This window comes from Pelobates fuscus, chromosome 11 (assembly GCF_036172605.1).
Source record: "Pelobates fuscus isolate aPelFus1 chromosome 11, aPelFus1.pri, whole genome shotgun sequence".
NCBI classification, from domain to species: Eukaryota; Metazoa; Chordata; class Amphibia; order Anura; family Pelobatidae; genus Pelobates; species Pelobates fuscus.
The window spans coordinates 108,133,190-108,157,362 of NC_086327.1; the positions used below are offsets into that span (position 1 = coordinate 108,133,190).

At 41.7% G+C, this 24,173-nt stretch overlaps 1 protein-coding gene across 3 annotated transcripts in view; it reads right to left on the bottom strand.

Annotated features, from left to right (window-relative positions):
• The window catches only part of NADK (NAD kinase), a 110,147-nt gene that overhangs the window by 44,309 nt on the left and 41,665 nt on the right, over positions 1-24,173 (bottom strand). Inside the window, exon 1 of one of the 3 annotated variants that reach the window (XM_063436387.1) lies at positions 15,854-15,953. The exons of the other annotated variants lie outside the window; for them this stretch is intronic. The gene's annotated coding sequence lies outside the window, so the exon portion shown is untranslated. Of the gene's footprint in view, positions 1-15,853; positions 15,954-24,173 lie in introns of those variants that run through there. 3 annotated transcript variants of the gene reach the window in all.

The following is a 24,173-nucleotide window of genomic DNA, read 5'->3' on the forward strand; positions in this document are numbered from 1 at the left end:
GTGGGCGGCAGGCTGGGGGAATGTATAGGAGGGCGTCTAGATGGGGGATCGTGGAAGCGGGCTGCAGGTTGCGCATATTGTTGCCAGGCAGTGAGGGAGCGGTGATCTCCCTGCACTGCTCCCTCGCGTGCCACTTAGTGGGACCGGAATATGACTTCATATTCCACCACCCCCGTCTCATTAAGCGGCGCGCGAGGGAGCAGTGCAGGGAGATCACAGCTTCCTCGCCGCCCACCTACTATTTGCACAGCCTGCAGCCCGCCTATGCATTTCCCATCTTGCTGCCCTCCTCCACGACCTCCCAGCATACCCACCTCAACAGACCCCCAGTATGCCGCCCACTACGCCCCAGGGTAAGCCGATTTTATTCAAACATAGTGTGTGTGTGTGTGTGTGTGTGCCTGCCTGCCTGCGTGGGTGGGTGTGACTGCCTGCCTGTCATGGTGTGTGTGTGTGTTCTATTGCGAGTGCGCTGCATCTATCAGCATCTCATTTAATAAATGCATCTCTATGGGGAACGTTCAGCCCCTCCATGCAGTACGTGGAGACGCTGGATATAGGTGCTGCACACTGTGCAGCACAGACACAGGAAGCACTACTAGTGGCCGTCTGAGTGACTGCCAATAGAGGTGTCACTAAATAGCAATGTAAACACTGCCTTTTCTCTGCCTGAAAAGGCAGTTTTTACATTGAAAAGTCTGCAGGGACAGGCTATAGATACATGAACCTCTGCATTAAGCTGTAGTGGTCCTGGTGACTATAGTGTCTCTTTAATAATTGTATTTTTGTCGTTGAATATAAAACTTAAGTTAAAAAAAAAATGGCTCCTAACTTTTTTTAGCTGGCTCCTAGATTCAAAGCAAATTTGTCAAGCCCTGGTCTACAGTGCTCTGGCATCGTGCCTTCTGTTTAATTTAAAACTGTTTAAGAATGATATCTTGTTACCTAGAGATTGCCTCCAAGTCAGCTACATTGATAATGGAAACCCAAACTTTCCGCATTATCAATCAACTTAGACGACCCTGATCGGCTAAGATTGCCAAGCAGCACTCCTCAGCACCTCAGCCAAAAGTTTGATGAGACTATCATTTCCTCGTTATGTATGGAGCAGAGATGGGGCATTTATTTCACGCCACAAACACCTGGTTTATACCAGGGCTAGGCAATGTTCGGCACTCCATATGTTGTCGACTACATCTCCCCTGATGCTTTGCCAGCATTATGGCATTAGAAGCATTATGGGGGATATAATCCACAACATCTGGAGTGCCAAAGGTTGTCATCCCCTGGTTTATAGCAAACCTTTATCAAACTGTTTAATATTAAACGTGAGCGTATCAAAGTATTCTAGGCAAAATAACCAGGCATGTGGAGAGTCTGAAGCAATTTTGGGTTCCTGGAGTCAGCAAAATGGTATGAATCGCTCCAGACAGTCAGCAGTGTTTACATACGAAAGATACAATACTGCAAGAGGTGATGCCATCTGCTAGTTCTCCCGAAATTTGTGTATAAAGAGTAAATAACGATTCCTAAGTGTACTCGAATGATAACAGTGAGGCATGCACTCCAGAAATGATACTTTCAGATAAAAGAATTTGGAAGTGAACGATATATGAGAAGGGCGAAAGCATTGCATGCATCAGTTATATATTAAACCAATGACACATATCAAGGTCTTTTAGGTTCAGCATATTAGTCAACCTAGTTTTTGGGACTTTTTTTTTTTTTTTTTTTTTTTTTAACTATTAATATGTTGACTCATGTGTCGTATATATGGTACATTGTGTTACGGTAATTTATTTTATACACTGGTGGCCAAAGTTGTGGAATCCTTTTGGAAAAGTTTTTATTTCTGAGGTCTGATGACTCATAACATCAGTCTTTTTTAGAATAATACCATAAAATTATATATGGTGTGATACAGTGGTTATGGTGTATGGAGTACTCTGACGGCAGCATTATTCAGTGAAGCGAAAAATTGCCAGGAATTCAAAGGGAATTTCAAAATTTAGGCCAAAAGAGCAGATTTAGAAAAATGTTCCAACAAACGTCTGTGATCAGTTTGGCTATGTTGTCCTTACATTTGAAATTCTCTTTATATTAATTTTGAATTTGTGGCCATTCTCACTTTGTTGAACACCTCCTTTTGAAGCCCACTGGGTGAAAATCCCTGCCTCTTCTCAGCCAGAAGCTTACAACTCTGAGCTAAGCCTGGGGTGCGGGGCATAGCTTATGAAAGCTAGTGGAAGCTTCAAAGTAGGAGCAGCAGTGGTTATGGTGTTTCTAGTGTTCCATTAAGTTTAGATTATATAAAATGCATTTAGAAAAGTTTAAATACACACATCAAAGTCCAGAGGTATATATCTAGTAATGGGCTAAATAAAGAAGGTTAAATATGGACGAATTTACCGTCTATTAGCTGGAAGGCCAAAGCAGGCACCTGGATAGCGTAATGTGAGCAGTAATTAAGGGCATAAGGCAAAGAAACCAACAGACTGATAATACATATTAATTACCAACAACAATATACGTCATAGGAATGGTCTGTCTTAGGTCAGACAGATTTTTCTTGTGAATGTTTTTATTTGTTTTCACTTGCAATTTAGAAATAAACTGGGATTTTAATGATTTATGATGATTTGACTGCTCCTCCAAGAGTACATAAAGTGATAAAAGAAAGTACAATAAAAAGTGAAGTTGGCAAGCAATCATGTTGCCGCACCTTTTGACCATACTCTTTAAAGGTATACACCTTCTGCACACAAATACAGACTTGCAAACACGTGCTGGCCAACTGTTTGTATTGCTACCTGTGATTTTTTTCCACCTTGGAGAGGTTTCAACATTTATTTTAGGATTTAAAAAGGGATAAAACAATCAGAAACAACAACCCCAACACCCAAATATTTTACTGAAGTAAATGGATACAGTACTAATGGTTTACTAAATATCACAGTGTTTTAATAAACACTTCTATATTTTATTTGGGAATTCAATATTACACCGCTGTCCTGACTCAATAAAAATGGCTGAACTAAAAACACACAAAAAAAGAGGGAGATCACTTCCCAAATAAAACAGTTTGGGACTTTATTTGGGAAGTATCTGAAAGCCTGAAGTAGTTTTGTACAGGTATTTACATAGGAAAACATGCAGAAACAATAAACAAAACACATTAACATAATGGACAAGCTACGGGCATTGCAGGATCAGGGAGTGACAATCGCCCACTAACACAAGATATCATTAAGTTATAGTGAAATCCACAGTGTTCAGATTGCTGACTTGCAGACAATGAAATTAACCAGGTTGTACATAATTGAATTAACAATCAATTTTAACTAAACAAAAAAAAAGTCAAAAAAACTGTCTTGTACAAGACATGCCATTTAAACCTAGACAGGTACAGTGCAGGCTAATGTATTATAATATTCTATTAAAACCATCAAAAAAAAAAACACACAAAAAAACATAGTGGGTATCAGCCAAGCAAAGAATATATGACTATTTTCCGAGAGACCTTCCCTATAGATAACGCAAAAAAATTCACAAACGAGGATATATTAATTCTATGAGCCGTTGCGTGATACAGCTTTAATGAAATCGCAAAAGCAACATAAAATCGCACTCACAAGAGAAGAACGGAATTTCGGTATTTAAGGTACCATCTCCAGTAATGTCTAGAGACTTGGCTCCACTGATCCAAGGGATAGAATCCAAAATATATCAGTCTTGCCCTCTGAGTTTGTCCTCCCTACAATAGGACTTCATCGGGGGTCTTCGGGGTATGTAAATAAAACCAGTAAATCTATTCTAGACCGTTTTCATCCTCCAAACACACTTACCCTGTACAAGTAACTTCTGCTTTAACAGAAAACCTCAGATAAGCAATTACTGCATCCCCAATTCTGTCCTTATGTTGCCATAAAATTAAATTATTATAATTGCCTATGTATTACCATTAATGCTGCATAAATCAATGAATTTAATCTAGCAATACTTGCTAAATACAAAATTGGCGAGATCATTGATAAAATATTTTAGCCGACTCATACTGGAAAAGAAATGGACACCGACCAACTAAAACGACGTGTCAGAAAAATATAGGCCAGACGATAAAAAAAACGTAGGAACACAACCTTCTTGATACTTACATATATTTCTGGCATAGAAGATGGATTGAATACTATGTACCGTATATGATACACAAATGTCTTCAAACCTATGCAGTACTACACCAAAAGCAATCAATTAAATTTCACTTTACAACAATAAAAACACAAGTTCTCTGTGGCTCCTCTTCCGGTTTCCCTGAAATACCAAAATTTGCAGAAACAAATGAAAAAAGCTTTAAAGAGACACTCCAAAAACCTTTGTTCAAAGTATAGGTTATGGTGCAAGGAGATGGTCTGTATCCTGGCCTATAGTGGTTTATAACTGCAGAGATTTGCAGTCATCCATGTTGGCCTAGTCTTTATCCCTCTATATTTCTTATTTGGATTGTACAAATATGTGTAATCAGTTGCTTAAAGGGGCTCTATAGTCATCCAGGCCACTTCATCTCACTAATGCGATCTGAGTGCAGTGCCCCTGCCCCACTGAGTCTTGCAATGTAAATCACTGCTGTCTTTGAAAAACTGTAATAATTACCTTGCAGGAGTAAGACTGCCTCCAGTGGCTGTCAATCAGACAATCAATAGAGGCACTTCCTGGATGCTAGCTTTTCTCAGGATAGGTCCTAATGCACGTGTGGAGCTCACCGCAAATGCAGATTAGCCCCTGTCTGATGACATCAGAGGGGGCAGAGCATTGACCCAACGCCGAGGGACATTGGTGCTGGAATCTGTTTATTGACTAAAGGGTTTTGTAACCCTTTAGCTGAAGTGGAGGGGAATGGCCAGACGTCATTATAGTGTTAGAAATACACTGTAGTTATTATCAATAGATTCTGCAGCTGTAAGGCTGCCCCTTGCACCTCAATATTTTTTCCACTGACCAGACAAATATTTATCAGCTTTTGCAAAATTGTGGTGCACTCCCAGGGTCTGTATGTCAGTTTGTATGTATGTCTGTATGTATGTATGTACGTCAGTGTGGTGTGTGTATGTCAGTATGTGTGTGTGTGTATCTGTATCTCCTTATGCATGTGTATGTGTCTGTATATGTATGTATGTATGTCTGTTTCAGTATTTGTGTCTGTTAGTATGTGTGTATCTTTGTGTGTGTGTGTGTGTGTCTGTATTCCTGTGGGTGGTATTTGGAGGCGGGCACCTGGGGGCCCAGACCTTGAGCTGTGTTAGGGGCCCCACGGTATATCCATCTCTCGCAGGCGATGCTCAGGGATTCGCACCCCCCCCCTCCCCCCGTATACCTCCACATACCCCTCAATCCCTCTAAACCCTCTTTATGCCCTCTCCGTTAACTGAGGGACTTCTTTCTTTATCTCTATTCTTACCTTCATCTTTTCTATCTACCACTTACAAATTTAAGACTTACGGTCGCAAACGAAATATAGAGAAGTTGTGCGACCACTTGTGGGTACAATAATACCAGTGAGTACTTACAATCGGGATACACTTGCTGATCATGCGATACTCTAATATGCTCTTATAACTGTTTGTATTGTGGTGTACGGTTCACCTTTTTATATTTTACAAAAACCGAGACAGGATATCTGCTACTATACTATTCCATGCTCTACTTCTCGATACACGGACGCAGTAGCAATTAAGGATCACTATTGTTAAACTATCACCAGCTGTGCCTTTGCTGAGGTTATGGAAGGGATTATTGAGAATGTGATTGTACAAATGTATGATTGTACGCAATGTTCTTTACTTTGTTTGCATTATCTTTGTTCTTCTGTCTCGGAATAAATAAAGAATCTAAAAAACAAAAAACAAAATAATGTGAAATTTCTACACTATGATGGGGTAAAGGAGAGTGCAAAAAATTCAAACTGCAACTATCCCAATACACAGAGCAAACAGTTGTGAATTAAGAAAAACAAAACAAGGGGGGCGGAGACGAGCAGCCAAGCTGAGCAGACATCGACAATTTTTGGGGGGAAAACTCAGAAACTCGGCACGTCCCTCTCCAGGTCAGCTCTAAAAGTGCAGAGGTCACTCGGGTGAACAACCTGATACCAGACACGAGCAGATCGACAACCGGGAGCCACAATCCAGCCACTGAGGCCTGCTGGTGCTCGAGGCCGGAGGGGACGGCCACTCTTCCCACTCATGGCCTCAAGTACTGGACTCTAAAGCACTCTTTTATCCTAACCCCGCCCCTCCCCCCCACCGTTGGACCAGTGGGGGATATCCCGGTCCACACTAGACGTCTGGAGCAACCTGCCTAGCCTCAGTCCTACACATTGAGCAACATACCAGAAACGCTTCTCCCTCGTGGCGCTCTCAAGATGGCGGGCGCTTACCTACCTAAGATACCCGGCTCATTACTCCAGTCACTGCCTGACAATGGGACCTCTATTGCATCAGGCAAGGTAGAAAGAAACCTTTTATAACAAGCAATTACAGAGTCCTGCAATGATGGCATAAGGAAACTCTGAGCCTCCTCCCAGTTGCTGACTGCTAAAAATGAAAGGAATATGGCAAATTACCTCTCCCAGATTAAAAGAGCATTGCCATAATTGTAGGTGTAATTATATGTCTATAAATGGTACATACAGAGGTGTCATAAAACCTCAATTCCAGGAAGTAGAACCATAGCTGGAAAAACCCAATGGTTAAAGCTGGATATAAAAGACAATAAAAAAAAATTGATATTGTTATAACTTGGCCAACAGGTTTTAGTGAAACAGTATAGGTATGTGTCAATTCTATTTAATAGAAAAATGTAAAGCGAGGCACCTCATGCAAATGTATCTCAGAAAATAATTGCATCTACAATGTTTTGATGATCAAAACACGGAACTAGGAAATGCTTAATGAAAGGAAGATTAGAAGGAGCAATGGAATGTATGCTAGAACAACTACGGTACGAGGAAGTGGGTGTCAAAGTACTGATGTACAATCAGAGAGGACAAAGAAAACTTTGGGTAATCATAAGATCAAAGCTAGTGTGGCAAATAAATGAGAAGGTAAATGTTTTATAGCATTAATTCTAAGTAGAGTGACCAGCGACTCTGCTAAGCTCCAAGCATGGTTTTGCTGTAATATTTCTCAATTGATTAATTCCTTTCAACTACCATCATGTGCTTATTATCCAGACAGGATATACGCAAGAAATCCAAGAAATAGAGAGCTCAATAGAATGAGGGGGTCCAAAATTATAAGCAATTTCTTCCGACGAGGTGCTAGACCTAGAATGGCCGTGTTATACTCTGAATCTTCGGCAGGTGGTAAAGAATATCCACATCTGCAACAATCTAACCGAGTGAGGTTTCTACAAATGAGGCCTTACTCTGCCCCCGCCACAAAGTGGACTAGCACATTATGATGCTAGAAACTGGGTATTTGCTTTGACTACAGAACTAGCAGTCATTACTGAACACCTTAAAGGACCACTATAGGCACCCAGACCACTTCAGCTTAATGAAGTGGTATGGGTGCCAGGTCCAGCTAGGATTAACCCTTTCTTCTATAAACATAGCAGTTTCAAAGAAACTGCTATGTTTATAATAGGGTTAATCCAGCCACTAGTGGCTGTCTCATTGACAGCCACTAGAGGCGCTTCTCACTGTGATTTTCACAGTGAGAAGACGCCAGCGTCCATAGGAAAGCATTGATAATGCTTTCCTATGGACTGGCTGAATGCGCGCACGGCTCCTGCGCATTCAGCCGATGACAACGAAAAGGAGGAGGAGAGTCCCCCGCTCCCGGCGCTGGAAAATTATGTAAATTTAACCCCTTCCAGCCCCTAGAGCCCGGCGGGAGGGAGGTCCTGAGGGTGGGGGCACCCTCAGGGCACTATAGTGGTCCTTTAACACTATGACAGAGAGGATTAAAGTTACTGATGTCGGCATAGTACATCTCCAATTCAAAAGGAATGGGGCAACTTGTTTGCAGGTTCTTTGCTACCTTGTTACCACACATGTAGGTTAAGAACCTGATCATAATCAGAGCCTCCTGGCTGTCAAACCCCATATTTTGCTGCCGTTGGTAATCTGTCGCCAGCATTCAATGCGTGCTGACAACTGGCGCACAATATGTGCTGTGCATAATAAACATGAGCCAGACTGGAGCTCTTGTTCCCGGCAAGTTAAAGACACCAGGGGTAGATTATCGCCTCCAGCAGCAATGTATATTTTATCTTTATGTGCAGCGTTACATAGAGAATTGCTGCACATACAGACTCCAATCATCATGACCACTTGGAGTAACCGGTAAACTAAAAAGTACTTACAGAACGGTAACAAAAGAAAATCCCCACACAAACACATAAGAATTTGGAACATTTAACATGTGCATGCTACTCAGAATGTTACAGTGAGAATAGGTTTCCACCAGGTACATTATAACATTTTATCTATACGTTGCATAGGGTTTATGGTGCTTAAATCAGGGAGGAAATTACAAGTCGGATGGATTACAGAAAAAAACAAGTAACCAGGAAGGAAGGATGAGAACATATACAGGACAGGAAAGAAAGAATATATGTGAAAACTTTCAAAGGCATATGTTGTTAATGTTAAAGGGACACTCCAGGCACCCAGACCACTTCTGCCCATTGGAGTGGTCTGGGTGCCAACTCCCACTACTCTTAACCCGGCAAATGCAATTATTGCAGTTTTAATAAATTTACCTTACAGGTTTAACTCCTCCTCTAGTGGCTGTCTACTAGACAGTCATTAGAGGGCACTTCCGTCTATATAGCACACGAAAAGTGTGCTAAAGCGTCGCTGGACGTCCTCACGCTATGTGAGAACCTTCAGTGTTGCTGAAATCCCCATAGGAAAGCATAGAAAGCATTTTTCAATGCTTTCCTATGGTGAGACCTAATGCGTGTGCGCGGCATGCGCATTAGGTCTCCTCCGCCGCCGGCCGCACTTGCTCAGTAGGTCTCCCCCGCCGGATGACGTCGGCAGGGGAGGAGCGTGGGCGGATCCTGACCCATACAGGTAAGTTACTGAAGGGGCTTTAACCCCTTCAGCAACTTGGGATGTGGGGTGGGAGGGAGAGGGGACCTGCAGTGCCAGGAAAACGGTTTGTTTTCCTGGCACTGGAGAGTCCCTTTAAATATCAATGGCTGCACCAGTAACGATGACTGTGCACTGTGATTGTATTACCTGCACTCTATAACAAAAGACTCTATGGGCACTCCTTAGAGGGGAGAATATAGCACACAGTCATTCTGACTCTACAACACACAGGTAGTGAATATGTCAACACCTTTTTATTTTTTCTATTGGTCAGTGAAGATTGAGATATATCCACAGTGCCAAGCACTACGAGCTTTAAGGTGATATAAATCCGACCAGTTGTTATCTCCAGAAAAGTATACAATACAATTCAAGAGGGAGAGCACTCAAAGGTCTTACAAATGTACCAAAAAAAATCTGTTTTATTGGTTTATACCATCAGCAGCATGCATACACAGACATACAGAGACCTTGCACCGAACCGTTCCCAATGTGGCAGGACAGCACTGATTTCGGGGTCCTGTCCTTCTGTCACATGTTACTTTCCCTGTTGGGGACGCCGAGTAACTCTCCCCACAAAGCGCAGTCTAATAATGTGCTCGCATAACGCACAGGCATTGGTGTACACACGCACTCACTATCCTCTGAATGTCAAATTTAAAGCAACCTATACACAAAATTGATGTGTTATGGTTTGTTTAAATGCTAGCTATGCATACATCAAATAAATGTTTTGCTATTATTTATTCAACTAAAAAGTGCTCCGTAGTGAAGAGGTTAAGTGATGTGTAGCCAAGTCGCCAGTGTCTTACTGAAAAACACCACAGCTTGCCGCAGACACAACTGCAAGCACTTTTAGTCATGATAACAAAGAACGAAAGTTTCATAGAAAGATTTATGAAAACACCTGAACTGGCCAGAGGGGATGCATAGCTCCTAAAATGTCATTTCTCCTAAAATGTCAGAGTAAAGGGATTGGTGTAAAGCTATAATTTTAGCATACTGCACCAGCACTAATAAAAAGGACGGGTGAACTCCATGCAACAAACTGTGCAAGGATCGCAAGTATTTATGGTACTTAGAGAATATTTAATCTTCTGGTTATCTATATATGAGCTAATCTTTTAGCATGTTCTCCTGGAGAGGCAAGGATTTAAATACGGGCACCTAATTTACCAGCAGAGAACTGAGCAGGTGGTACACGTTAGAAGTAAATCACAAGTCACATGCTGATCTCCGGTACATCATCTGATTTAAGCATTGCCAAAAGGGTAATGCACCAGTCACAGGTCTGCCACTAAGTCTCCAATTATTATTTATTTTATTCTGGGCTGACACAGATGTACATCTCTGAAGGCTGCTTGTTTCTGCAGCCTTGAGTCATAATGTGACTTACAGCATTAAGAAAAAGAAAAAAAAAATACATATATTAGTTATGTATGTAAATACAGTATTGGTTTATTATTTAGTATAGCTTTTCACACCTGTAGTTGCCAGATTGAGGTTTTAATTAGAACTCAGATTAAAAAGAACCAAAACAAAATCCCCACATACGAGTGGGTGTTATACAGCCTAAAATATAGCCTACAACATTTACATCCATTTTAATAACAGATTATCATCAGAGGTACCAATAAAGAAATCACGAAAATAAAATAATTACAAAATTGGAACCCACTAACATATGTAGCACTTTATTTCAATCTATAGGCTTAAATACATAAAGCAGCTGCAAAAACTAATTGAAAACAATATTTGCATTTTTAGTAGACGCGAAGGTCTCTTAATGGCATCTCCTGCAACTTCTCTGTAGCAACAGATGGTGCTAGGACTGTTAGCAGGCTGAGATGCAGCTTACCAAACGGAAACTGAATTGGTCATCTAGTTACGATATCCTGTATCAAACCTATGTGCAGCTTTCACCGTGTGACTGTCTGCCTCTGCATAAAGCAATATGCAATACCCCCCTACTTACTTTTGCCATTCAAGCTGTGTTGACTGTCACCATAGTTACCTGTATTTCCTGTCAGCCGTTCCCACTAAAATTCTGCAGCAAGCAAGCAGTCTCCCTCCAGCAGCACCTACCGCAGACTTCAGGGCTCGTCCACCGGCTGCCCCGCGGCTTTCCCGACTCGCTACCCGGCTGCCGAGCTTCCGGTCACGAGACCGGCACGCAAACGTAAGCTTCAACGTGAGGAATAGCGTTCGGCTATTTCCCACGTTCGGGCCTAAAAACGCGGGGATAGGCTCCCTAGATATATTACTTACCAGTTCGTTTAACCCGTCGTTCATGTACTTCTGCGTTCGGGCAATGTTTAGCCGACCGCATAGTACACACGAATTTTGTTCACTCACGTACGCTTATACTCACCTTGCGTTCGCCTGTTTCTCACTTTCGTTAGACGAAACACATACGAACGGCTAGGTTACAAAACATTTATTTTTTTCATTAATCTACATCCGGTCATAGTATCGCTCTCTCCCACGTTCGGTAGACGAATGCATAAGGTTCTATGCATTTTATAAAAATTTATATTAAAGTATGTTCCTCTATGTATGATTTTATTTACCTTATTACCTTTATTTCTACCTACATATCTTTCCTTATTCTAAATGTCATTATTTCACCACACTGTCACATTTAAATTATGTATATATCCTAGGCTTTTTTTCTCTTAAAGAAACAGTTTCCCCTTTACGGTTGCAGGGCCTAGCCCCTCAAAAACCTCTAAAAAATTATCAAACTCCACGCTCACTTTTTCAGTAGTTTTATTTGCAAATCCCTGTTAATTGTAATACTATACTCAGGTTCCTTAATTTTAAATAAATGTTTTAGGTGGTACTACTTATTCTGTCAAGAAGACTTCAGGAGGTGGCTCCAGTATCCAGTACCACGGTATCAGGTAAATAAGGTTAAAAAATTTACGTTTCTCCTGAGGCCTCATTTCAGCCTCCACGCCCTTTTTACAAATACCCTCCCACCTCCCAAAGTGGGCTCAAAACTTTAAACACATCAGGTTAAAAGATGCCTCACTCTCCAGTGTACTATTATATTAAATGTTAAATTCTGTTTTAATTTCTACATATCTTTACGTAGACCTGCACCATTGCGCAGATTCACTACGCCTTCTACGTCCTAATCTTTACTACTATTACGTCCTTCTAAGGCCTCACTTCGCCTGCATATCTGTTAATAATATTGCTCAGTTCTGGGATCCCAGGGGCTTGTCTCAAAAAAAATTTGGACCTACGTTCAGGTCTCTCTCATTACATGAGCGTTTATGATACAGTGTTTCTGTTACACACAATTCCATACGTTCTACATTTTTACACTTGGATTACCAATTGCACGCCTCTGGCCTACTAGCATCTTTCTTACCCCTAGGTTCCTGGACTGATACTTATACTAAGTATATATAGACCTATATATTGAAGTCGCCTGAGCAATTTCCTATATACAGAACTTACACTCAAGGTCAGTATCTACATACGTTACATACTTCCTGCAAGAGACAAGCCCCCGTCAGGGTAGAGAACTGGCTTTCAGGGTTAGGTGTTGGCCCTAGCTTCCCCCAATAATACTACGGTCCGCAATGTCTACACCCCTACCTCATACACAGAGGTTCAGCCCCACGACCAAATCATAGCTAGCCACCTTGCTCGCTCTTCTGTAGGGCTACAGTCAGGGCTTCCCATGTCACGACCACACGTTTTGAATCTCTTACAGTCACCTCCTTCTGGTGTCCACAAAATCCCCTCGGGCCAAATCATAGGTAGAGCCTCTCACCGCCGCTTGGCAATAGCAGGGCCTCATCTGTCACTTGGTTCCAAAATTTTAATTCTTCGCTTCGGCATTAGCTAGCAGGCCAGTTGTCCAGAGGTTTCATCCCATCTCCTCTATACGCTACTTATCCATATCAATATTCCTTTCAGCATGTCGCAAGAACCAATCATCGATCCCCCATCAGACGATATACCCAGCACGCCAGCCAGGCCTGGGTCTCCGGTGGAATCCCTCACTCCTTCTACTCCCAGATCCCTAAGATATTGGACCATTCCAAAAATATCGGCTGAACTAAGGCTCAGGGGAATCCCCTTTCCAGCCACCGCCAGGAAAGCAGAACTTTATAAACTGCTGACGTCTCAGGCCTACGAACCAAGGCCCGGCACCAGTACACAAGGGCCTTCAGTTGGCTTTTCTGATTCCACCCAGGAAACTCTGGCTGCTATACTGGCCAATCTGCAATCCATTAACAGCAGGTTGCTGAAGGTGGAATCAGCCATAGCCACTCCAGGTGACTTTACAGCCCCAGCAGTCTTTACACCGGTAACCTCGACCGCTCTGACTGCCATACCCCTCATTTCCCCTGCCCCACCAGTCACTACCACTCCCACTACCCACACCTCACCAGCCCACTCTGTTCTGGCTTCCATCAAGAAAGATATTCTTGATGGAAAAGACGTCAATTTAATGTCCCTCCTCATAGCCTCCCAAGACGTCTTAGAGTATAGAGCTTACAACTACGGGGACATTTCCGTAGTCTTAAGAGCCAGAGACCCACGTTTGAATAAAAAACTCACCATCCCACAGTTTGTTATCGCGTTCGGCACTTATCGCGATGTTATCTGCACGGTGTAGCCTCATAGGAGAGAAGAGCTTGATTTATATATGCACAAGGTGGTTGATTTGGGCATCAAATATGGAGGGTCCTCATTTTACGATTATCACAAATCCGTTTCGGCCAAGGCAGCTACTCATCTGACACAATTCAATATTAGAATCGATTGGTGTCAGATAGATATCTCGCAATTTAAACTTGCAATAAAGTGTGTTTTCTTTGAATTCCTTTTTGCCCTCTTTTTTACAGGCCTACTCGTACGTTGGTTTCGGCACACCTCAACCAACTTTGCTCCTTCTCTACATTCCATTAACATAATAGAGATTCCGAGCACAAATTATAAATATATATATATATATAAATAAAAAATTCCTTGCACTCACACTGAAAGTTATCCCTTGTATGCCGGGTGCTAAAGCCAGGGCTTGGTTATGCAGGTATCCAAAAAGGTAGCAGCACTCACGGAGTTTAAAAGTTCTATTCTTTATTTGGTCATTTTAAAAATTGCGATCAACGTTTCAGTCCTCTAAACTGGACTTTCCTCAGGATCAATCCAGTTTAGAGGACTGAAACGTTGATCGCAATTTTTAAAATGACCAAATAAAGAATCGGACTTTTAAACTCCGTGAGTGCTGCTACCTTTTAGGATACATATAGATACATACATACACATTATATATACATATATATCGCTTGGAAGACCTAGAGTGACTGTATTTTTTCTAATATATATATATATATATATATATATATATATATATATATATATATAATAAACAATACACAAGATCCAGCGCACTCTCCTATCAACTAAACAGCAACTTTAGAAAAAATATATATATTAGAAAAAATACCGGCACTCTAGGTCTTCCAAGCGATGTTATTTATTTTCTGCCAATCCAAAGGTCAACGTTTCAGCCCCGGTTCGGGGCTTTCATCAGGACACATTAAAAGTTTTAATGTGTCCTGATGAAAGCCCCGAACCGGGGCTGAAACGTTGACCTTTGGATTGACAGAAAATAAATAACATCGCTTGGAAGACCTAGAGTGCCGGTATTTTTTCTACTTTATATTATTTTGCTGCTGGGCACCAGGCTGTATATTTATAAGTTGGAGTGCAGGAATTTCTGTTTCTATTATATATATATATATATATATATATATATATATATATATATATATTTTTTACACTTTGGGGTCCCTCTTCATTGCACTTAGGGATGGTTAATGGAGCCAAGCAAATTCATGGTTTCAGGACCCCTATCTAACCTCTGGGCAACTGGGGACACAGATACCCCTCCCCCCTTTATATTTTGGCAAAAGCATAATACAATTTTTAAAAAATAACAGCACTTTAAATTTGAAAAAGGTTTGAAATCACTGTGGCTGATACTTTCCCTTTGAGATATGGAGGGTTATATTTAGAAATCAATTAAGTGAGCAGGAGCAAGGTTCAATCTGTATAACCGTGTACATTTCTCTGTGCTAATGTCTAACACAGCACAGAAAACAAAAATAAAGCATTAAAAAATGCCAGTGCACAGTAGCACTGGGCATACATAACATGCCAATAAAAAAAAAAAATATATAGCCTAAATAAAACAGATAAATAGTCACGCCCAAGACAGGAAATCGAACAAAAAGGGGTAATATAAACCAGACGTTTCTTTGTCCTGTAGGTTAATAAATCAATTCCAAAATGATCTGTTCAATGTAAAATAAAATCCAAAATATAACATGAAGACTTCAGCTACAAAAAAAAAAAATCTTAAAAATTAGAACCAGCAGAAGCAAATCAGATATATACATACAATTATAAATAATTAGGAATTTTAAATCAGCTATACTGGGACAGATGGTTTGTATCAAAGTCTTTAATTTCCTATATGTTTCCATGGAGCATAAAACCGCAAAACAGTGACACAAATGGGAATAAAAGGTATAATAAAAGCATACTTACTAACCAGACTCAAAAAATTCACTAGTTACGCCTATTTATTGTAAAGGTCATACTTTTACTGTGATGTTTTTTGATACTTTTGGCAAGATCGCTAAAACTTACATCACAACAATGTATTCATGGACTATAGAACTTAAAATCAAAACAAAATAAACTATTTTATAGGACTATTACCTTTCTGCGGCCCCATTTGTTCCACAATTTTTGATAAGCCATTCCATGAAATTAACATGCATAAACTGTCCCAGTGTAGTCAGTAAAATGCGAGAGGTGTACTCTGATCTGACACCACAATCACAAGCATGTGTGTTGTTAATATTTAACACTGCCACATTCGTTTTCACCGCTGGAAAAGATAGCAGTTCATTTTACAGAGGGAAAGTTTCAAAAAAAGGGTAAAAAAAACAACAACTTTATTAAGCGGTTTTATGTATAACGTACTAACATATTCTGCAATGATGTACCGAGGGTTATCCAATATTATGCAGTATATAGTATTACTGAGTAGTAATGTGTGGTATTTAAAGGGCTACTCCAACCACGATGACCAATTTAGTGATTTGTAGCGGTCATGGTGGTAGGAGTATGTATGTGCAGTGTTTCAGCTTGTAATACAGAGTTATTTGCACGTGTGTGCTGGGAGCTAGTTGCACCCCCAGCACACGTGACATTGGCAGAACAGAACTCTGTTCCAGGCAGCCAGTGTCAATTCTGTGCATAGTCACAACAGACGGAAAAATATTTCCCTTGCAGACAGAGCGCATGCAAGGGACAATAGCTTTCCCCTAAGTTTCTTTTAAATAAAAAACCTTCGTCCCCTCGCCTGCCTGTAGCGTGCCCATGACCTCTGAGCCGGCAAACCAACAGATTTTAAAGCCTTAAAGCAGCATTGTTAATTCCCCCACCACCACCTGCAAAATTAGGATTTCATAAAGATAGAATGTATATGTAATACTCATAATGATTGTGCTGGAATTTCACTGAAATCCCAACCCAGTCAAAAGATATACTGAGACAATCTAGGGACTACTTTGTGTCTAGTATTTTTCCTACGCCTGATCTGACATTTCTAGACACTGTGCAGAACTACCGGCGTCTACGATTGTCAATCCCCCAGTGGTAACCAGCGACGGCTGCAGGGAAATTAACTCTGTCTATGAAGGATCCCACGAGATCTTCCATTAGACCTCTCTGCTGGACTCTTGCGCATGCAAAAATATGGCAGTAAAGTCGGCTGATGGCAGCTGAAGTGCCAGGAGCAGAAGAGGACCTGCTGGAAGAGGATGGTGGTGCATGACCACCGAAACCCCAGAGGCAATGTCACATCGTCCCCAGACGATGATATTGCCGCTTTAAATGGGAAATTCCCTTTGAATTCCTGACAATTTTTACTTTAGTGAAATAACCCTGTTAGTGACAGTTACTAGTAACTATTGATGGGGAAAAAAGCTACAGAAAGCAGTGATGTCAAGCAGACAAATATATAGTTGCTGGAAATTCCATTCTTCCCCCAAGTCCAGTATAAAGGAGGTCTATAGCGTTAGGAATACAAACATGTTTTACTAACTCAATAGTGATCCCTATAATGCCTCCCTTGTGCAAGTTATTTTCTTCTCTCTTTTGTCAGTCAAGGCATTGGCACGCTGAGGTATTGATTGACAGCAGAGAGAAAAAACGATTTGTAAATAGGTTTTCAAGCAAAACTGCTAGCACCATGTATAGATAGAATATGATGCTCAATCTAACTGGCATAAGCTGTTTGGGGTATGACAGGTGCCCTTTAACTTTTTTTCCAGCACCGAATCTCACTTGGTGCTGTTGCCTACTCCTCCTCCTGCAATGTCATTCACCAGGCATCGCTTCCTTGGCTTCTCGTCCAATCCCATGCTGCTCATAGAGAAGCATTTGGGATGAGAAATGCATGTGTGGCACTCGTTCAATCAAAGGTTTCTCATTGGGAATCATAGAATCCAATGCTTACCTATGATCAGCATTTGAGGACTTCAATGTCGAACCTCACATGACCGAGTAATGGGGTCACACAAGTACCCTCTAGTGGCCGTCAGGACAGACAGCTACTAAATGGAAATGTTTTAGATTGCAGGGCAAAAACGACTGGGGCACGCCTCCCATACCAGTGAGATTAAGTGGTCTGTGTACCTTTATTGACCCTTTAACATTCAAAATAAAAAGGACCATAAATTTGGAACAGATTTTATTTTGGAATTAACATTGTTTTCTCGGCTATTGCGGCACATCTACAACAAGCTATGCACATTATTTTTCATAGCAGATGACGAAATCCAGCTGTTTTTCCAACTTGCCCATACTGCCCATTAGTTATTATTCGTTATTTAAGCTGGTTAAACTAATAAATGCTAGCTGGGATAAATAAGACAACTTAAACAGAAGAGTGGTTAAGTGAAGATGAATTATTAATACATGATTTCTTATTAGAATAACAAATTACAATATTGATTGCTTTCCATGAATACAAAGCAGGCCAGACGCTAACAAACCAAGCCTGATTTTACATTATAATATGTACAAATAGTTCAACATATTTCTGTGCTTGAGTTCCCAATCCACTGTAAAAGAAAACCTAGTGTTTCCTTGTTCCACCCATCAAGATCTACAAACGCCATGTGGAATGTTGGCTATCTGGTTTGGCCTGCTTGGATCAAGGTAATAGAACATAGTATCTGATCTAGTAACAAGATGTAGCATTATCAAAGTGGAAGACTCTTAAAGGGACACTATAGGCACCCAGACAACTTCAGCTCATTGAAGTCATCTGGATGCAATCTCCCTGTCCACTGATCCCTGCAATGTTAATTATTGCAATCTCTGAGAAACTGCAATAATTATCTTGCAGGGTTAAGACTGCCTGAAGTGGCTGTCATACAGCCACAAGAGGCACTTCCTGATGGTTAGGCAACTTTTGGTCACGTAACTGACGCTGGACGTACACAAGCTCTGCGTGAGGACATCCCGTGTCAGCTATTTCCTTATAGGAAAGCATTGAAGCAATACATGTTTGTATTCCTAGCACTATAGTGTCACTTTAAGATACAACGCTTTCCAAGCATAGAAGATGCAAAGCACTGGTCTGTGCAGGGGAGGATTTGGGAATATGCAATCACTTAAAGGGAACCTATAGTCACGAAAATAATATTCTTTTTTTTTTCTGAGACTATAAATTCCTGCCATTACAGTGAATCTCTGTCTGCTACCTTGTATTTGAAAAGACACAATGTGGGAGAGAAGTTCTAAATATTGTGCTCCTCCAATCAAATGACCTGTGAGAAGAATGATTGAGTTTGATTCGGTTATAGCGATGAAAGCACCATCTACTGTCAGGCAGACAGCGACTGTATTTTGAATACTGTATGTAGATAAGAAATGTTGTCCACTATAAAGATGTAAGCCCGGCTTCCCTAAACTCCGGCCCTCCAGATTTTGCTGAACTACAACTACAACCATGATTCTCAGCCTATTTCATTCATAAAATCATGGGAGTTGTAGTTCAGCAACATCTGGAGGGCCGGAGTTTGAGGAAGCGCCTGATTTAAGCAATGCAAATCCTGGAATGAAGTTAACAGGTAATATTTTCATTAACGCCTTGCTTTTAGTCAGTGATTGACCTGTCTATCATTATGAATGATCAGTGTATTGAATACTCTTAAAAAGATAATGCTATGAGAAATTGTCAAAGAAATGGCATATACTCGCAAAGTCTATTATTTTACAGATTGCCATCAATCCAAACTTTAAAATACTAATACAGAGGCTCTGTCACTTCTGAGTATATTTAGAAAGTTAAAACCTTTATGACATACTTATATTGACTGTGGTGGAATGTTACTGAAATGTCAATGCAATCAAGAGATACCATAATAAAAAGTAAGGACTATGTTGTCTTACGAGCCATCAGCCTTTGTGTGAAAAGTATACTGTTAGAACCTCATACAAGTATGTGTACAACAATGGCATGGGCTTCTAGCAATTAAACCACTAGAGGCTGAAGATTAATCATACAATTAAGATGGTGGCACAGGGCACAACTTATCTACCACTTGCACCTCCCCCAGGACAGCCGCTCATCTGTGGACGTGACTTTATATGGGCACTCCCTACTTTTCCAAATACACTATAAAGATAATGATTTCCATACAATATGTTGCAATCAGTAACTTCTACATGAACCAGGAAGTGGCTGAGAGTTTCCAGCCAATCTTGAGTTGTCTGCAAGTCTTTAAAAGTGATAAGTAGTTCAGCACCTTAAAGGACCACTCTAGGCACCCAGACCACTTCAGCTTAATGAGGTGGTCTGGGTGCCAGGTCCCTCTAGGATTAACCCTTTTTTTTTTATAAACATAGCAGTTTCAGAGAAACTGCTATGTTTATACTGAGGGTTAATCCAGCCTCCAAAACCTCTAGTGGCTGTCTCATTGACAGCCGCTAGAGGCGCTTGCGTGCTTCTCACTGCGAAAATCACAGTGAGAGCACGCAAGCGTCCATAGGAAAGCATTGTAAATGCTTTCCTATGCGACCGGCTGAATGCGAGCGCGGCTCCTGCCGCGCATGCGCATTCAGCCGATGACGTCGCAAGGAAGAAGGAGAGGAGGAGGAAAGCTCCCCGCCCGGCGCTGGAGAAAGAGGTAAGTTTAACCCCTTCCTCCCCCCAGAGCCCGGCGGGAGTGGGACCCTGAGGGTGGGGGCACCCTCAGGGCACTCTAGTGCCAGGAAAACGAGTATGTTTTCCTGGCACTAGAGTGGTCCTTTAACGTAATTTAATTTTGGAAAATAAATAAAAGTGGAAGTCCACACGTCTCTCTGCACTTTTGTAATATACAAAAACACGAAAAACTTCTGACAGACACTTTTCTGCTAAAAAAATGTTTTCAAAAAATTTAAAACCAATATCGAACTTAAATATCCTTCTGCTTCGATACACAATTCCCACATGAAATAAAAAAAAAAAGTAAAATAAATTAAAATTAAATTAAAATTGTTTAGATATAAATACAATTGTCATGCCAAAAGCATGAGTTCTTGTTTGATGTGTGTTTATATATGTTAAGAGTTGTTTTTTTTTTGTAAACCTTGGGGTGGCATTTATTGTGGTCTTTGATCTTGCACCAGGCCTAGACCATAAAACATCTAGATAGCCATCACCAGAGCTGGACACAAGGAATTTCATAGAGTGGACAATAGACTGCCAGACCAACCCCCTCTGATCCCCCCAGGGGTCTGCCCACTGAGATATATAATGAGGGTGCAGGACTATCCAGAGTCAGTTTTCATTTTTCTTTTGTCAGTAACTTCTAGGAGATCAATACCATCTAAGTCTCCCACAAGAATTCTATATGGGGTAAATATATGTAAGGAATTTCTTGTGTTTTCCCCTATTTTATTTTATGTACTGTTTTGCAATTTGTTATCTGTATGTCATTTATTTCTGTAGTTTGTAATCAGCACTGTGAATCTTTTTTGTCAGATTAAATGTTTAATTAATCAGCTTGTGTCTCTGTTTTCTACGAGTTTCACTCCCCAGAGAGCTCAGGTAAACACGTTACCAAAAAAGGGTTAATTATAAGTGTTTGATTAGTAAAAGTAGAACTGTGATCCTATAATTCTCCTGTGTGTGGGGTAACCTAAGACGCCCGGGTTTAAAAATCTTGGTGGTGGCAGTAAAGTGTGTACTAGGGGGTTAGTGTAGAAGGGATTGCAGGGGTTAATTGAGTGGTTGCTGGGACTAGCAACAGGTAACCAGGGGTCTGGTGTTATTAACCCTGTCACTTCCACACTCTCCCCACTGTCTCGGCTGGGCCTATAGCCCACGCTTGTGACAACAATGTATTGTTCATTTTTGAGGGGTCTTTGATATACATGCAAAGAACCAGACAGGGTGGATTAAAATAGCAACCTACAAAAAAAAAATCCCATCTTGCTCACCTTAGCGAGAAGAAGATAAAAAATAAAGTTAAAATAAAATCGAAGCATGCCAACAGGTAGAATTTATTGTAACTGCTATACTTTACTCTTGCACCACAATACCCGTGATCACCTCTGGAATGACATCCTGCCAGTGTTCTTTTTCAAAATGTGAACAGTCAAGAATTAAAAATAAATTTTAGGCCAAATATCAGAAATGATAAAAATCTTCAAGTTAGTTACGTTTTCATTTCAGCTATTTTGGCTTTATTTCAAATTCACTTTACTTGACTAACAATTCACACTTTAGTAAATAACCCTGTACAGAATTGTCAGCTGTTATATCATGAGGACAGTTCCTAAGTCCGACTCGGATTAAAGGTTTTTACGACGACACAGTATATTTTATTGTCCTTATCTAGTATATAAATGGTATACACCAGTGATGGCTAACCTTTTTGAGCCCGAGTGCCCAAACAGCAATACATGACACATTTTTTTCCTTAAAGTGCCAACACGGCAATTAAACCTGAATATTGAGGTTTAAGTTTAGAAAGAACAACTCGTACTGTTGTCCAAACTAATTAACAACTTTTGTTTTAAAAGAACACAACAACAGAGAGTTCAATGATACAAATTTAAATAATTATATAAATAGATCAAATTAAGCTTATATTTATTAGTATCTCCAACAAATGCAATACATACACACAGACTGCTGAATACATACACACACAGACTGCTGAATACATGCACACACAGACTGCTGAATACATGCACACACAGACTGCTGAATACATGCACACACAGACTGCTGAACACATGCACACACAGACTGCTGAATACATGCACACACAGACTGCTGAATACATGCACACACAGACTGCTGAATACATGCACACACAGACTGCTGAATACATGCACACAGTCTGCTGAATACACACACACACAAACAAGACTTCTGAATATAAAGACTGATGAATACACATACAGACAGTCTGCCGAGTACACAAACAGAGACTGCTGAATACACACACACACACACTGCTGAATACACACACACACACACAGACAGACTGCTGAATACACGACACACACAGACTGCTGAATACACACACATACTGCATTGAGGGGTGTAGTGTATGTGTTTGTGTGAGGTGCTGTGTGCGAGGGGTTCTGTGTGTGTATGTGTGTGTGAGGGGTGCTGTGTGTGTGGGGGGCTGTGTGTGTGTGTGTGAGGGGTGCTGTGTGTGTGTGTGAGGGGTGCTGTATGTGTGTGTGAGGGGTGGTGTGTGCGAGGGGGGTAGGGGTGCTGTGTGTGGGGGTAGGGGTGCTGTGTGGGGGGGTAGGGGTACTGTGTGTGGGGGGTAGGGGTACTGTGTGTGGGGGGTAGGGGTACTGTGTGTGGGGGTAGGGGTGCTGTGTGGAGGGGGAGGGGTACTGTGTGGGGGGGTAGGGGTACTGTGTGTGGGGGTAGGGTACTGTGTATGGGGGGTAGGTGTACTCTGTGTGGGGTAGGGGTGCTGTGTGGGGGGGAGGGGTACTGCTGGAGGTAGGGGTGCTGTGTGTGGGGGGGGGAAGGGGTACTGCTGGGGGTAGGGGTGCTGTGTGTGTGGGGATGGGGTGTTGGGGGGGCGGTAAACGTTAAAAAAAAAGTATGTGTGTGTGTGTGGGGGGTAGGGGTGCTGTGTGGGGGGGTAGGGGTACTGCTGGGGGGTAGGGGTGCTGTGTGTGTGGGGGGGTAGGGGTACTGTGTGTGGGGGGGGTAGGGGTGCTGTGTGTGGGAGGGGGTAGGGGTACTGCTGGGGTGTAGGGGTGCTGTGTGTGGGGGGGTAAGAGTGCTGTGTGTGGGGGAGTAAGGGTGCTGTGTGTGGGGGGGGGGTAAGGGTACTGCTGGGGGGTAGGGGTGCTGTGTGTGTGGGGATGGGGTGTTGGGTGTAAGTACTGCTTCCGGGTCGGGAGGCAGGGGGAGAGATCTACGAAGTAGCTCCCCTGTCCTCCCGCGCGATGCTGTGTGGAGCGTTGCCATGGTAACGTGCGGCAAGGTTCCACAGAGCTTGCTCGCGGGAGGACAGGGGAGCTGCTTCAAAGATCCCTCCCCCTGCTTCCCGACCCGGAAGCAGAGTAGGCGCCTGCCATTTCGGGCAGGCAGGTGCCTACTCTGCAGTGATGGCAAACCTATTGCCGCGTGCCCACAGAGAGGGCCCGGCGTGCCATAGGTTCGCCAGCACTGGTATACACTATTGAATTACCTTTCACCTGAAACACAATCATACATGTGAGTCCAAGACTGGTGGCCCTGGGGTTTATTCACCAAATATAAAATAACACCTAATTGTCTTTTTCCCAAATGTACAGCTCTGCGGAATACGTTGGCGCTTTATAAATGCCAGTAATAAACAAATAAAATAAGTGGCAAAATTGAGGAAAACTAGCTGTTCTGATGGTGGGGGGCAGAAAAACACCCAATTTTAGCTACACTCACAGCTGGACTATTTTACCCAGAATGTTGCCATTCGGATACAATTCCTGGTATAGCGAATAAACCCCCTCACTC